The sequence below is a fragment of the Felis catus genome, chromosome B2 (genome assembly GCF_018350175.1).
Source record: "Felis catus isolate Fca126 chromosome B2, F.catus_Fca126_mat1.0, whole genome shotgun sequence".
Classification (NCBI taxonomy): Eukaryota; Metazoa; Chordata; class Mammalia; order Carnivora; family Felidae; genus Felis; species Felis catus.
Window position 1 is genome coordinate 71,632,664 of NC_058372.1, and position 15,406 is coordinate 71,648,069.

The 15,406-nt window shown below is 41.3% G+C and overlaps 1 pseudogene; it reads left to right on the forward strand.

Annotated features, from left to right (window-relative positions):
• Positions 1 to 470: 470 nt before the first annotated feature.
• Positions 471 to 15,018, forward strand: LOC109500105 (annotated as a pseudogene).
• The last annotated feature ends 388 nt before the right edge of the window (positions 15,019 to 15,406 follow it).

Below are 15,406 nucleotides of genomic sequence, written 5' to 3' on the forward strand. Positions count from 1 at the left end.
TCATTACAACATCTGAAACTAGTATAATGTTATATGTCAATTATACCTCCATTTATAAAAGTGCTGAGCCCAGTGGGTACCCAGCTTGGCAAAACCCATTGTCTGAAGGAAGCAAAAGGCATTTTTTCTTCTAAGAAGATGCCTATCCCAGGATACTGTCTTGGTGAGCACAGAATGGGCTTTGTTTCAATCCCTACATGCCCCTTGGGTAGGCACCTTTGTAAAGCACACACACTGCCCAGCTGCACGTGTCAACTCTTACAGGTTCATACATGATATGAATGGTCCACATGTGGCTTCTTATATATGCCAGACCAATCAGAGCCCTTCTGTGGAGTTTTTTCCAACTAGACCGAATAGAGTCAGACTCTGTTGGTGAAAGTCAAAAGAAGAATTTCATGAGGTATCAGTGACTGGGATTTCTACCATTTGAAAAAAAGCTATTGGTAGTAAGAAAGAATGATGCCAACATGCACAAAGAAATAAGAGAAAAAGAGGGCAAGCATTCAACCAGCCCTGAAGTTACTGTTTCCAGAAACGCCAGCGACCAGCAGCATCCTGCCCTTATCATGGGTGGGTGGTTTGGTTGTTCAGCCCTCCCTTGGATTCTATGAGTCAATAGACAGCCCTTTTGCTTAACTTCTTTGAGCTGGGTTTGCATCACGGCAGCTAAAGGGTCATGAAAAAAATGCAACAGTACTGCAAAGAGCAGCCATATATCATGGCAGCCGATGCTTCCAAAGGTGGCTCCGTCTTGCAGAGATCAGTCTCTGACCAGCCATGGAGGAGGTAACTACAACCTAGACACAGAGAGGTGTGTGTTTGTTAAATGATTAAGAAGTGACAATTCCCTATTTCTATCTGGATGACCTTATGTAAGTCTTGACCTCTGTTTCTACATCTGTAAAAAGGGAATTTTAATAGTTTCTATGTCATAGATTTGTTGACAAGATTAAAGGTAACAACACTTGTAAGTATTTGGGATAGTGTCTGGCACTCGATAAATGTTAGATATGATTGTTGTTCTTTTATTATTTCCAGTGTCAGAATGGTTCTTGACATAGGATAGGCACTAGTAAGAGTTGCAATGGATAGAAAACCTCATTTTAACCCTAACTCCACAGCTAACATTCTTTGACCTTAGGTAAGGTATTTTTTTGACCCCCAATCTCCTCGTATATAAATGGGAAAAATAATATTTGTTTGCAGGTTAATTGAAAGATAACATGAAATAGTGTGTATGAACAAATTTTATAAACTCTAAACTCTACCCAACTATAAAAGATGAATGATTAGAAAGATGAATCTGTTTGCTTCTTTTCAAAGATGTTAAGATACCAGTATTTTAATAACTAAAAAAGAAGTGAGATTTTTAAAACTAACATTCATATTAGATGCAATAGGTACTATATGTTCTAAAAATAGAAAGTTTTTGCTACATTAGAATCAATAAAACTATTTTTTTAATGTTTGTTTATTTATTTATTTAGAGAGGGAGAGAGGGAGCCAGCGAGGAAGGGGCAGAGAGAGAGAGGGAGAGAGAGAATCCCAAGTGGGCTCCACTCCCACTGCCAGAGCCCAAAGCAGAGCCCAACAGGGGGCTTGATCTCAGGACTGTGAGATCATGACCTGACCTGAAATCAAGAGTCAGACACTTAACTGACTGAGCCACCCAGGTACCCCTCAATAAAACTATTTTAATTTTCATTTGAAAAAAATATGTCCTTTAAACATCTGTCCTTTTCTTGAATTTGCCCACATGCAAAAATCTTGCTTTCCCTTCATGAGACACTGTTGGAGAAATTTGAAGATATTCCAAGCTCAGCCTGGGAAAATAGCAATTTTAAAATTACAAGTCAAGTTTTGACATGATGTTTAAAACATTAGCCTGCGTACAACAAAAGAAGCTTCAAATCATACCATCTGTTTGTTGTTGTTGTTGTTGTTGTTGTTTTTTGCACACTAGTATTTGATAAGTGGAGATTTAAAAAATAAAAGTGAATACAATCATCTCTGGACTGTTTCAGTGAAAGAGCAGCCTGACCCCCCCCCCCCAAAAATCTATTGTTTTTATAGCAAGTTTGCAGAAGATGTTCAGCAGGATAAATTCAAGTTAAAGAATAAAATTGTGTGACAAAAATTTTTGAGAATAGACAAGTTGAACACAGCACTACAACATCCCATTTCTCTTTTAATTTAGAACCTCACCATCTGTTTCCATCACACACCTCTCCCCTCTTAACCTGAACATTTGCAAGGAAGGAACTATAAGGTGGAAGGGACTAGAGACAGCCCGGGTTTCTGACTCAGCCATTTTCAAGCATGGTCACAGATCTGCTCAGAGTAGCTCCTTGGTGATGTGGTTCCAAGGTTGTGGCAGACACTATTGACTGCCTTCCAGCAACACTTTCCTTTGCTTCCTTGCTAACAAAATCTCAATTTGTTCCAGTTCTCGATATGCCTAGCCCTGGGGAAAACTTGTGATTGGTCTGTCAACTCCTTGCTACTACAGGTGGTGGAAATGACCCAGTTCCGGCCAATGTGCTATAAGAGGAGTCTGCTGGGGAGCTTTGAGACAGTCTCCCATCAGACAAAGGGGGAAAGGCCCATGAGGACAACCCTTCTGTCTTTGAACACTTAGGTGAAGATAAGATGCTTGGAGCTGCTGCAGACCTTTGGGAAGGTATGATGGGAAGACAAGTCCATCAGAGACACTGACTCAGTGGCTTAGCCATGTTGAGCTGCTGACCCACTCCGGAAACTCACATCTCTGGACTTCTTGTTACATGGGTAATTAAATGACTTTATTGGATAAAATGCTGTTAGGTGTTTTGTTACTTGTAAGGAAAATCACCCTAACTGATAATAGGGTCTTCCACACAAAAAAATTTCACCCCCTGCTTTTCCTCCCTTCTGCCCCATAATATCCACACAAATACTAAGCTGTGCATTTAGAAGCAAAGAATGTCAGAATTGAAAGGTACTCTACATCTCCAATTAACATGATAAAGTAAGAAGTTCAGAAGTGATTCCCCTTGTTTAAAGAGTTGAGCCATGATAGGGCAAATGCCTTAGGGAAAGGAGAAACATACCTAAATCACCTGAACTTTGGTGTGAGTCACAGTTTCAAAATGACTTCCGAGGAGTAGATTTGTCTGTGGACAGAGAATATTAAACACTAGGAAAGTGTGAGGAGATTATCTTTAAGAAACAGAATCTGGAGACTTCAAGATCAACGTCTTCTTCAATTTTTGTATGGCCAGACCTTAAGAAAGTTTTTCCACATGTGAGATGAAGAATGCATTTTTCCAAGTTGCTTTCCAGAAATACACAATGAGAATTTCCTCCAGAAGGCATGAGGGCTCTGGCCTCACCACACCCGTGGTGTGCTAGACCCCTATCTGGTCCTTAGCAACACAGAGGTTGTTAAGTTCATATAACCCTTTGAAAGAGGTTTTAAACAAACAAACAAACAAACAAACAAACAGCTAAAATAAATACTACTAGGAGCATCAGAGACCAGTTTCCAAAGCTGCAAACATTTCTGAACTCGTGCAATCCAATTCTACAATAGCCCTGTAGATGCAACCTGACCAATCTAGTCATCTGAGTTGTTGGCTTATAAGATTTTCCTTGAGAAAAAAAAAAAAAAGAGGTTAGAGTGGGAGAGAGCCAAAGCATAAGAGACTCTTAAAAACTGAGAACAAGCTGAGGGTTGATGGGGGGTGGGAGGGAGGGGAGGGTGAGTGATGGGTATTGAGGAGGGCACCTTTTGGGATGAGCACTGGGTGTTGTATGGAAACCAATTTGACAATAAATTTCATATATTGAAAAAAAAATTAAAAAATAAAAAAAATGAATAAACAATAAGATTTTCCTTGAAATTTTGACAATTCTTTCTTCCATTTTTTGCCTCAAACTTTTATGAAAACAGAGATTATTTTGATCAGAGAGAATATATTCTTTTAACTTAATTATAAAAACAGTACATGTTTACATGCATGCCTGTCCTCTACAGTGCACATCCCTAGCTCTGTTTAACAAGGTACGCAGATCATAGTAGGCGCTCAGTAAATATGTGTGGCATATGCCTGAAGAAATGCAGAAAACTTACAAAAAGCATAGAAACAGAACTTTAGAGAAACTCCTTATTCTATACATTTATTTGTAGACAGTCAATTCTTGTTCCACAAATATGTGGGGTTTTTTTCATGTTTTTACTTGTCTTTGAAGAGAGAGAGCATGAGTGAAGGAGGGGCAGAGAGAGGGCAGGGACAGAGGATCAGAAGCAGGCTCTGTGCTGACAGCAGCGAGAGACTGATGTAGGGCTTGAACTCACAAACTGTGAGATCGTGACCTGAGCCAGAGCTGGTCACTCAACCGACTGAGCCACCCAGGTGCCCCCACAAACATTTTTTCTCTGTATATTTTAAATTGTCTTATTTCTTTTTTCAATAAAGGGGAATCCTATTATGGTTGTTGTTTTCTGAAAATGCTGGGCTTTCTGGAAAATTTCAACTGTACTATCCTCTACTATTATAAGGAACAGAAGGAATGTAAACTGCTCCCACAAGCTTACACATGTGATGGAGACAAATCTAAGTTTTCTGGCTGCCACTATAAGTTTCCCCACTCCACTAGGTAGGTCAGTCAAGACATTTGGTAGAGTTTTATAGTTCAACTAGAACCATTTCAAAAGCTGATGTAACCAGAGTAAGTAAATAATAAATGTTCTCCTTCATTTGCTGTTACATGGGGTAAACGGAAGTCATAGCATATTTACTTTGCTCACTTGAAGAGTGATTTATGCATTGATGTTACCAACCTTGTTTCAGGGGCTGATAGCATTATACATGCAGCTCAGGAAGTAAATGAGGAGCCTGTCATTGAAACTCCCCAAAACTGTCCTCATTAGCAACATGAGTTAGCAAATACGATATTGATGCTGCTGTACCAATTCCAGCTTGGGCACACGCTATTCTAGTACATCGTCTCCTGCAGACCCTCTGTGTGGTCAGGGCAGAAACACTAGGAGGAAATCATTTAGAATTTAATTTTAAGATTCTTTGGGCAGACCATTATAAAATTTTATTGCAGCCATCAACAGGGAGCCACAAAGGGATACAACAGGACTTGAGTTCAAATTACGGTCCATTTCTGATCATGTATGCCCACATTACTTGCACAGTGGATTGTCCTTACCCTTGGCAAAATTGTCCTGGAAAAAACAGGAAAATAAGGATAGTTTGTCCTAAGTTCCAGTTTCCCCATCTAGCATTCATTCAACAAATATGTATCCTTTTAGGTGAGGGGGACCCTGCAGACCACAAAGCAGACTGCCTGTGCTCAGGGGTCTTTGTTTGTTAGGCAGGTACCATAAACAAATCAATAAGAAATACATAATATGATACTGAATAACCATAAATGCTACAATGAAAAATAAAGGAGGGTGAGGGGATGAGAGTGATATTTCAGATAGGGTTCTCAAGGGGAGAGGTGACTCTGAGCGGGAAAGCAGATAAACTGAGGAAGCAGCTGCCTAGAAGAAGCGTTCCAGGCTAAGGGAACAGCAAGAACAAAGGACCTGAGGCAGGTCCTCAGTTGGCATATAAGAACCAGCAAAGAAGCAGTGTGATAAGCAGAGTGAGCCAGGGGTCAGGTCTGTGAACTAGGTTCAGAGAGATAGCCAGGGACACAATCATGCAGGGCTTGGAGGTCCCGGAGAAAACTCTGGGTTGGTTCTAAACGCCAGTGATGTGACTGGAGGGTTATTGCAAGACAGTGACACGATCCAATGTGCCTTTTAAAAGAATGCTCTGGGTGCAGTTTGGAGACTAGATGGAGGTGTGGGGTGCAAGGAGGAGGAGGAGGCTGAAACTAGAAATAGGAAAACCAGTTAGGGGATTATTACAGAAATCTTCCAGAGACAGGATTTCTGGTTGGGTTAGATATGGCGTGGAAATGAAAGAGAAAAATGCAGAATGACTGGTTAAAAGCCTCACCAACTGAGTAGTACTATCAGTAAAGAAAAAAAAAAACGGGGCCAATTTTGAACATAAGTGTGAAACTGTAAGAAAATCCCTCTTGAAGGGGATGCGTATTGTAGATGTGCACGCTGGACCCAGCTATTACCAAAAAAAGACATTAAGGGTGGAAAGGCCCGGTTAAGATGATCTCATATGCCCTTATGAGGCCTTATAGTGTGGGGTCCTCAGAGATTTGAGGGGCCGATGCCACATTTGCTATCAGAGATGGCAGAGAGGTGGGGGACACATGTACCCACCATCGTACAATAGCATAGCACCCAGAAAAGGAGATTGTTGTGAAGGAAGACAAAGTGACTGTCAGGCATTCTAGTAACCCCAGAACATCTAGATCAGTTACGTAGTCTAGGAGACCGGAAAGGAAGGCAAACCAGAGAACATCGCACGCTGGATTCTACCTTATTCGTACTGAACACTGTGTGCTTTTCGCATCCTACTGTTGATGCCCTACTGCGGCTACTGAAACCATTGCTGTGGCTAGAGGCCCTGACTGAGGAGATGTTCTCGGATAACTCACGGTGAAACATTAACTTCAGCAAGGATGGACAGAAGGGCACCCCTAGAAATAGGTCCTCAGGGATGTGCTCAAGTTAAAATGAGGGGATGTTGTAGGAGGAGCAAAGAAACCATGAACTGAAGATGAAGAATGTGTGGACCTTGATAAAGAGAGATTGGCTGCTGGTTTGGAGGGGCCAAAAGGAGGGATTGTACAAGCTGAACAGATCAGTCTTTGTCTGAAGCTGTGTCAGTGGGAAAAAAAATTGCTGCAAAGTTAAGGCTAAGAAAAGATCTGCAATCGAGATTGATGTAGATGATGATATGACTGCCCCGAAATAGAGGCTTTGGGAGATGTTGAGGTAACTATGGCCCAAGATATATCATCAGCAGAATTGGGGGTAGGATCAGAAATACAGTAAACTGTTTCCAAGAATACTTTTGCAATTCTTCAATCTGTAAAGCTAGAGAAGAATGAAATATATACCTGATCCCAAATATAGTATCTGTAGATCCCATGTTGTATACCAAATAGCCTGTCCCAGCTGCCTATAACAGATATGACCAGGAGGAGAAGAAATGGAAGGAAAAGAAGAAATGGAAGTGTTCCAAAATGATGTTATGGTACCTACCAGGGAAGGCCACTGAAATCTGTAACAGAGGATGACGCATCTGCCCATAAGACCCAGACTCCTGAACACAGCCAGTTCTGAGACAGTTTCTCAAATCAGGCTTCCACCAAACGAGACAAAAGAATCTTTAGCACCCGTGATCATAAATTAAGCACCTACTACCTCTTTAAACACCATGCTTAATGCAAAAGACCTTCTACAGTCTCTGAATTTGTCACATCAGGTGAAAAGGAAAACAAGGCTGCCAATGAGAAAATGAAACTATGATTCTGAATAGAAAAGAGCAGATGCAGCCAGAGGGCTGAGTTCCTTATAGAGTAGCAGTTCACTTAAGTGAAACCTTAAGCAGCCGGCCCCTTAAGCACATGCCTCAAGAGTTGGGGGCACCAGGTTGTACCATTTGTCATACAGGGTCCTGTCTGGCAGTCCAAAGATTGGCCATGGCTTTTGCCTGATGGATCACCAGTTGAAATATTTGTCAAATTTAAAGAATTTTGTCTCAACTATGATGAAATTTGTCTAGATCTAAATGTCCAGCAATAGAATCAAACAGTGTTAGAACTCAGTTATCACAGTGGCACCTGGATGGCTCAGCCGGTTAAGCGTCTGACTTCAGCTCAGGTCATGAACTCTGTGAACCACATCTGTGGTTCATGAGTTCAAGCTCCATGTCTGGCTCTGTGCTAACAGCTCAGAGCCTGGAACCTGCTTTGGATTTTGTGTCTCCCTCTGTCTCTGTTCCTCCCCCGTTTGCACTCTGTCTCTCTCCCTCTCAAAAATAAATAAAGATTTAAAAAAAACTTAAAAAAAAGAACTCAGTTATCACAAAATTTCTTTGGATAGATCAGTTTTCTTAGAGTTCTAAGAAACATTGATAGCTACATGGTAAAACATACAGCCCACTTGAGATTCTGAATTTTCTCCTGTTTCTGGAATTTGGATCAAGACACAGGGACATATCTTGACCTAAAGGCTGAGTGAGGCTCAAGCTTTATGAATTTACCAAAACTTACAAGTGAAGGTCACAGATTGATCTTTTAACAAGACTTTATTTAATGCTTTGAGGAGAACCCTGATTAATATACTTATGTTCTGTGGTTTTTACCTTTTCCTGTGGTGTCCTCCCAACTCCTGCATTTCTTTTCTATTTCTTCATCTGCCAGAAGGCCCTCCTCTCCCTCCCACCCCTGTGTTCAGGGAGCGACATATAGCAGAACCCCCTGCCACGCTTCCAGCTATGTGATGCTACTGCTAATCGAAGTGCAGGTGGAAAAACAAGATATTATTTGTTATTTCTCATTGTAAGTTTTGTAATTACCACGACTGCTGTTTAGAACACGTTGGAATTACCACTAGTCTGAAGCCCAACCTCTGAATGATGTGTGTCTAATCACAGAATGGAGTGGCAGTGTTGTAAATGTCACCCCACTCTACTGCTCTGATATATGCCCTCATTAAAGTTGAGGAGAAGAAATTTAAATACCAGGGTTGAGCTCCTGAGCAATCATGCCATTTCTGTTGATCACCTAATGAAAATTTATGGCATTTAACAGCGAAGAGATAAGTTTACATGGGGATGCTAGCTTCCACAGCCGTGTTAACCCCATTTCCAGAAAAGGCCTTCCACCACACTTGCCCTTACAGTGTGTTTTAAGATTCTCCTAATTGCAGAAAGCACTGTAGGACCGAGGAGAGGTTGGGCACTTTAGTTCTGCAATTTTATTACCAATGATACACATAAAATTTAGATACTGGTAAGCATCATGAGAACCCTGAAAGTTGAAACGTAGAGGCCAAAGTAAAGGCAAACTTTGCTTGATCTGTTTTAGACTATGCCGATACTATTTTCCTAGGGTCCCACAGATGTGATGTTTAATAACAACTATTAAAAAAAGCAAATATGGAGTATAAATATGAGCATAGAAACAGCCACACAGTGAAAAACCATTAACACCTTAAAAAGAAGCAGAGAGAGACATGTATCACATATTTGAAGTGGGTGAGAATTGTGTCATCTCCAGAATCCAATTTGTGAGAGGAAATAAATATTCCCAGGAAGCCACAGCAACTCTTTCTGGTGGGGTGATTGTGGACTGCAACAGTACCCACTGCCTGTGCTGCACATCGCTTGGCCTTTCTGGTTTGGCGTGGGCCCGTGGGACAGGGGGTGCAGGTGGCTGACTCCACGCTGCTCTTGTTTATGCTCTTTGTTCAATAAACTGGGTCTGTGGTCTTCTTCTCGGCTGAATCTGTAGAAGTGTGGCAAGCCAACCTGGTAGTGTTGTAAGTGGCCGCGCTGCCCCTTAGTGACTGTTTGCTTCAAGGAAAGCCTGACCAACAATAGATGAAGAAAAGGAGAATGTTCAGGGTGCCTGGGTGGCTCAGTCACTTGAGCATCTGACTCTTGATTTCGTCTCTGGTCGTGATCTCACAGTTTGTTGAGTTCAAGCCCTGAGTTTGGGTCTTCACTGAGTGCAGAGCCTGCTTGGGATTCTCTTTCTCTCCCTCTCTCTCTGCCCCTCCTATTCTCTCTGTCTTTCTCTTTCAAAAGAAAGAAAAGAAAAAAAGAAAAGAAAAGAAGAGAAAAAAGAAAAGAAAAGAAAAGAAAAGAAAAGAAAAGAAAAGAAAAGAAAAGAAAAGTTTATTTTCCTCCACTGGACATAGGCAACTGCCATGTTAAGTCAGCAACATGTCTGTGCAAAAATTCTTCAGTCTTCTTGGCCAAAGGATGGCTGCTGTGGTTCTAGGCATCACAGCTGATTTCAAGGCAGGTTGAAGCAGTGAAAGCAGATCAACTATCTGCCTGGTTTTATTTTTTCAGGAAAGCAAAGCTTTCTCAAAACCTGCCCCCTCCTTTCCTCTGTGTATTATTGACCCTAACAGGGTCACACCACCCTGGGCTTAAGGGAGACCAGATAACCAGTTTTGAAAGAAAAGAACTAGATTGGTATGATTGGTCCAGACTAGACCAGATTAGACACAATACACTCCTGAGCTGTCTCCCTGCCTCTCTGCACTGGACAGGAGTTCCACTGGGGAGACACAAAGGGAGGATAGTTTGGGTGGGCAACAGTTGTGCCTGCCACTTGAACTAATGTAGCGAGTCCTAGCTTCCCAGCTCCCAAAGACCAGTCAGTAGCTGACCCCATTCTTCCCTTGCTTGCATGTCAATTGTATCTCATAGTTGAACTGGCAAATGAAGAGATGATTGGGGGTATTACAAAAACAACTTCCAGTTCTGCAGAAACCCTAAGACTAACCTAAAAGAAAAAACTATTAGAGTTGTCACAATCGAGAACTCAAGATACACCAGTTTCTGAAATCCTTCTCTTTTCTTTATTCTAGAGGTGAAATACCAGACTTAACATCAAATGCTTAGAAGAGAATGACATTAGGTGGACATCTAGAGTCTGAAGCCACCACAAACTTAACTTTGCAGAAAATCAAACATAATAAGTTTCCTTCAAGTAAGAGTACTATATCCTCTCTTAAGAAATAGTTGGGATTATTACTTGTATTTTGGCAAATTGGTACAAGGAAACGCAACCCATCTGGTCCGGAGGGGAAAGAGTTTTCCAAATGCTAACATTGGACCTACTCCCTCAGGAGCTAGGGTACAGGTATATAAGCCTTGCATTCTCTTTCACCTGTCAAACCCCTACAGATCCCTCAAGACCCTGCTTACCAATAACTTTCTTTACAAAATCTTTCATAGAATTCTCAAAGCTAGTCAAACCATCTGTAGTCTTACAGCCCTTTTTCATATTTCTGATTTAACTCTTACCACTGACATGCTGGAATTATTTACTTAGCCCTGACTCACCAACTAGGTTAGGAACTTATCCAGGGGAGTAGTTTTCTTCCAAACACTTCGGACAAATTGGGAAGCACAGTAGTAAGTTCTCAACATATTTTTACTGAATAAAATTACAAACTTGAATAATTAACAACCTACGACATTGAAGCCCCATAACTTCATTGAAACTCTCAAGAAATTAAAAATGCATTCATGGTCTCCAAAAAGAGATTAGCAAAGTAAAAAGCAAATGCAAACCAAGAAAAATATTTGCAACTCCTATCATGTAAAAATGGTTTATTTTTCTAACATTAAAAACTCCTAAAAAAATTGAGATGAAAAAGATCAACAAGACAAAACATAACCAGGCAAGGACATAGACAAACAGATCACGTAAAAAGAAGTGTAAAGGAAACCTTAGGGGAGCTTGGGGGGCCCAGTCGAGCATCCAACTCTTGATTTGGGCTCAGGTCATGATGTCACCGTTCACGTCGTGAGATGGAGCCCACAAGGAGAATCCCTGCATGGGATTCTCTCTCTCCCTCTCTCTCTGCCCCTCCCCTGCTCCCAACATGAGCACCTGCACGTGCACCCTCTCTCACTCTCTCAAAATAAATACATTTTAAAAAAATAATAAAGGAAACCTTAAACCAATGTAAAGATGTTCAATCCTATTCATAACTTTTTAAATGCTAATGAAAACTATACTGGGATGCCACCCATCATACTGGCAAACATTCAGAAGTTCAACAATACCCTCTCTGTTGGTAAAGCTGTAGGGAAATAGGCATTTCTGGTAGAATGCAAACGGCACGGTCCCTAGAAGGGCCATGTGGTGGTAACTATGCAACATTAGAAATGTTTCCTCACTCTAACCCAGATCTCATACTTCTGGAAACTGATCCTACAGAAATGCCTGCACAGCTACAAGGTGGCATATGCACAAGTGCTATGTTGTGGTATTGACTGCAAGAGCATAAGAAGAAAAGCAGCCCGTTTCCATAAATGGAGGATTGGTGACGTCAACCATGGAATGTCTCACAACAGAATCCACACAGCTGGGAAAGAGTGAGGTTCCCTTCTCTGTTGTGCTAGAGGAAGGCATCCAGGACAGACGGTTGAGTGGAAAGGCAAAATTCACAATAGTGAACACACTGGGAAGCCTGTGGTGTCATAAAAGGGAGGGTAAATTTATTTTTGTTTATTTTTTTAAATGTTTACTTTTGAGACAGAAAGAGAGAGTGCGTGTGCACATGAATGGGGGAGGGGCACAGAAAATGAGAGAGAGAGAGAGAGAGAGAGAGAGAGAGAATCCCAAGCAGGTTCAGTTCTGCACTATCAGCACAGAGCCCAACGTGGGGCTCGATCCTACAAGCTGTGAGATCATGACCAGAGCTGAAATCAAGAGTCAGACACTCAACCGAGTGAGCCACTTAAGCACCCTGTTTTATTTTTGTTTATAATTGCATAAAGTACTGAAGGTGTATACTTTGAAGGGAGGGAAGAGATCAGAGAACAGGGCGGGTAGAGTGGAAGCAGAACTTCTCATCGCATGCCATTCTCATTTTTAAAACCTGTGAATTATTACTTATTCTAAAAATTAAGTCATAATTTTAAAATCTTACATTTTGCACACAGGTTTTGGAGCCAGATTCTATGTCTTTTTATCTCTGCCTCACCTCTTACTACATCAGTGAATTTGGGTAAGCTTCTTAACCTCTCTGAAGAAGATTTTGAGGAGTTGATAAATGCAAAGAAACAAAGCCTAAAACAGAGTAAGTTTTGTGTAAGTTTTGGCTGTTATTAATACTGTATTTAATAATAATAATTTTGAAGAACTCTGGGTAATGCTTTTGTGATAAGATTTCCGGAATCTTCCTAATATTCCCGTGTGACAATGGAGTACTACGTGGCAATGAGAAAGAATGAAATATGGCCTTTTGTAGCAACGTGGATGGAACTGGAGAGTGTGATGCTAAGTGAAATAAGCCATACAGAGAAAGACAGATACCATATGTTTTCACTCTTATATGGATCCTGAGAAACTTAACAGAAGACCATGGGGGAGGGGAAGGAAAAAAAAAAAAAAGAGGTTAGAGTGGGAGAGAGCCAAAGCATAAGAGACTCTTAAAAACTGAGAACAAACTGAGGGTTGATGGGGGGTGGGAGGGAGGGGAGGGTGGGTGATGGGTATTGAGGAGGGCACCTTTTGGGATGAGCACTGGGTGTGGTATGGAAACCAATTTGACAATTAATTTCATATAATAAAAAAAAATATTCCCATGTGATAGGTATACTCTGTTTCTCTTTTCAAAGATAATAAAATGAATGCCAGGAGAAATAAAGTGATTAATGCAAGAGGGCACTGAGTCAGAGCCAAGTACCAATGCAGGAGCTGACACCTGGGTACTGCCATCTCGTTCCACGTCACACATACAGGAACACTATGAGACCAGTGCATTGATTTCTATTCCTTTCTACCAAGTCAGAGAATATAATACATCTGATTTTGAGGTATTAGGAATGTGCAAACCGTTTCAAGATGAGCAAGACATCTGCAAAACACAGCCCCTGAAAGTAACTGCTACAATTCTTGATGAAATCTTCCTACTAATTTTCTAGTTGCTCAGAAAACAGGGGTTACCATGAGGCTGGGAGTTTCTAAGGAGAAACTTTAACTACAGGCAACAGGTTCAGCTGTAATGCTTGTGTTTACAGTGCTGAACATGCCCACCCTCTGATTGTCTATTTTTAAAAATAAGAATTGCTAATGCCAAAATGATAGAATTAGCTGGGCACTGTCAGATCATTTGTCAGTCCCCTTTGGATGGCTCAGTTTGCCTTCTTCTGTGGAAAATGAATACGTACATGACATTTTGCTATTTGAATTATCAGATATATCAGATAACACCGATTCAAAACAGTACAAAGAAACATTTCAGGTTTTCTTCACCTAACACATGGTGAAGAAATTGTGCCCCCTGCTGATTTAATTTGATATCAATGTCATCAGCTTAAAAAAAATTTTTTTGAAACCTCCAGGACTGCAGGAGAATGCTTGTGTCTTCAAGGTCAGTAATTTTAGTGTCCTCTCGGATTCTAAGGCAGCCTCTGCCAGCAATTAAGAGCTCTTTGCTTGATATCGACCTTGGAGAAAAAGGAATCAAAAGAGGAATACTTCCTTTTGTGAGCCATATAAGAACCTTCTCAGTATTCCTCATACCTTTGTCGCCTCTGAATGGGAGAAGCAGGCAAGACAAAAAGCTTAGGGAGACGTGTGGGCTGATGGTGAGCACAGCCCCTTGTGATTACTTTCACTTTTATTAGGACACAAAGGATGCTAGAACTCCGTTCCAACTATCAGGAGAAATAAAAATGCTCCTTGTGATTGATTGAGTTTATTCAGTCTGAGAATACTATTATTGCCATGAATAGCAATCATGGTCATACATTCAAGGCGACTGGAAGTCATTTTTTTAATTTGGTATGAACGACCTCTTCAGATTCTAAATGTGTCCTTTGAAAGGGCTCCAGCCCTGGACAAAATAGTGAACTATAAACGTAGCAACTGCAGCCCAACCCTCCTCTCTTCTGGGATCCTCATATTTGTCTTGATGTCTTGGGCCCTTCCTTGCCTATTACCTTTCAGCCTGAACTTTTGATCTATTTCCTTTTCTGGTCTGGTACTAATTTCCAAAAGTGGCCAATCAATCCTTCAGGAAGTTTTCATTGACAGAGCTTATACTCTTCTATGCAATGAACGGAATGTTTATGGCCTCCCCAAATCCATAGGATGAAGCCCTAACCCCACTGCTATGGTATTTGGAGGTGAGGCCTTTGGAAGTTTAATTAGGTTTAGATAAGATCATGAAAAGGGAGATCACATGATGTGATTGACGCCTTTACAAGGGCACATGGAGAACAGAAAGCTTTCCCTCCACCATTTTAGGATACAGTAGAGTGGCCTTCTGCAAATCAGGGAGAAGGTCCTCACCAAGAACCCAACCATTCTGCCACTCTGATCTTGGATTTCCACCCTCCTGAACTGTGAGAAATAATTGACTATGGTTTGAACCCCCCCCCCCGCCCCCCGGGTACTATTTTGTTATGGCGGCCTGAGCTAAGACATTCTCTCAAAGGAACACATCTTTAGGAGAAAGTCCTGAACTTAGAAAGGACTTCAATGGCGCATCCACCCTTGGAGAAGACAATGGAGGAGGTGTTTGGAGTAGAGGGCAGCTCCTCATGCCCCTTCCAGCAGAGGCCATGGGCCACATCACTGCTTTTCTGCAACTGTGAAGAAAGCAACATTTTCCAGTCCAAAGGATGTAAAATTTTGTTCTAGATTCAAGTAACAGGTAAGTAGGAAAAATTGTCTCCCTCCCCCCGCCCCCATCCCTTAGAAGGACTTTCAGTCTTCCCAGGGTCCCTTTGTTCTT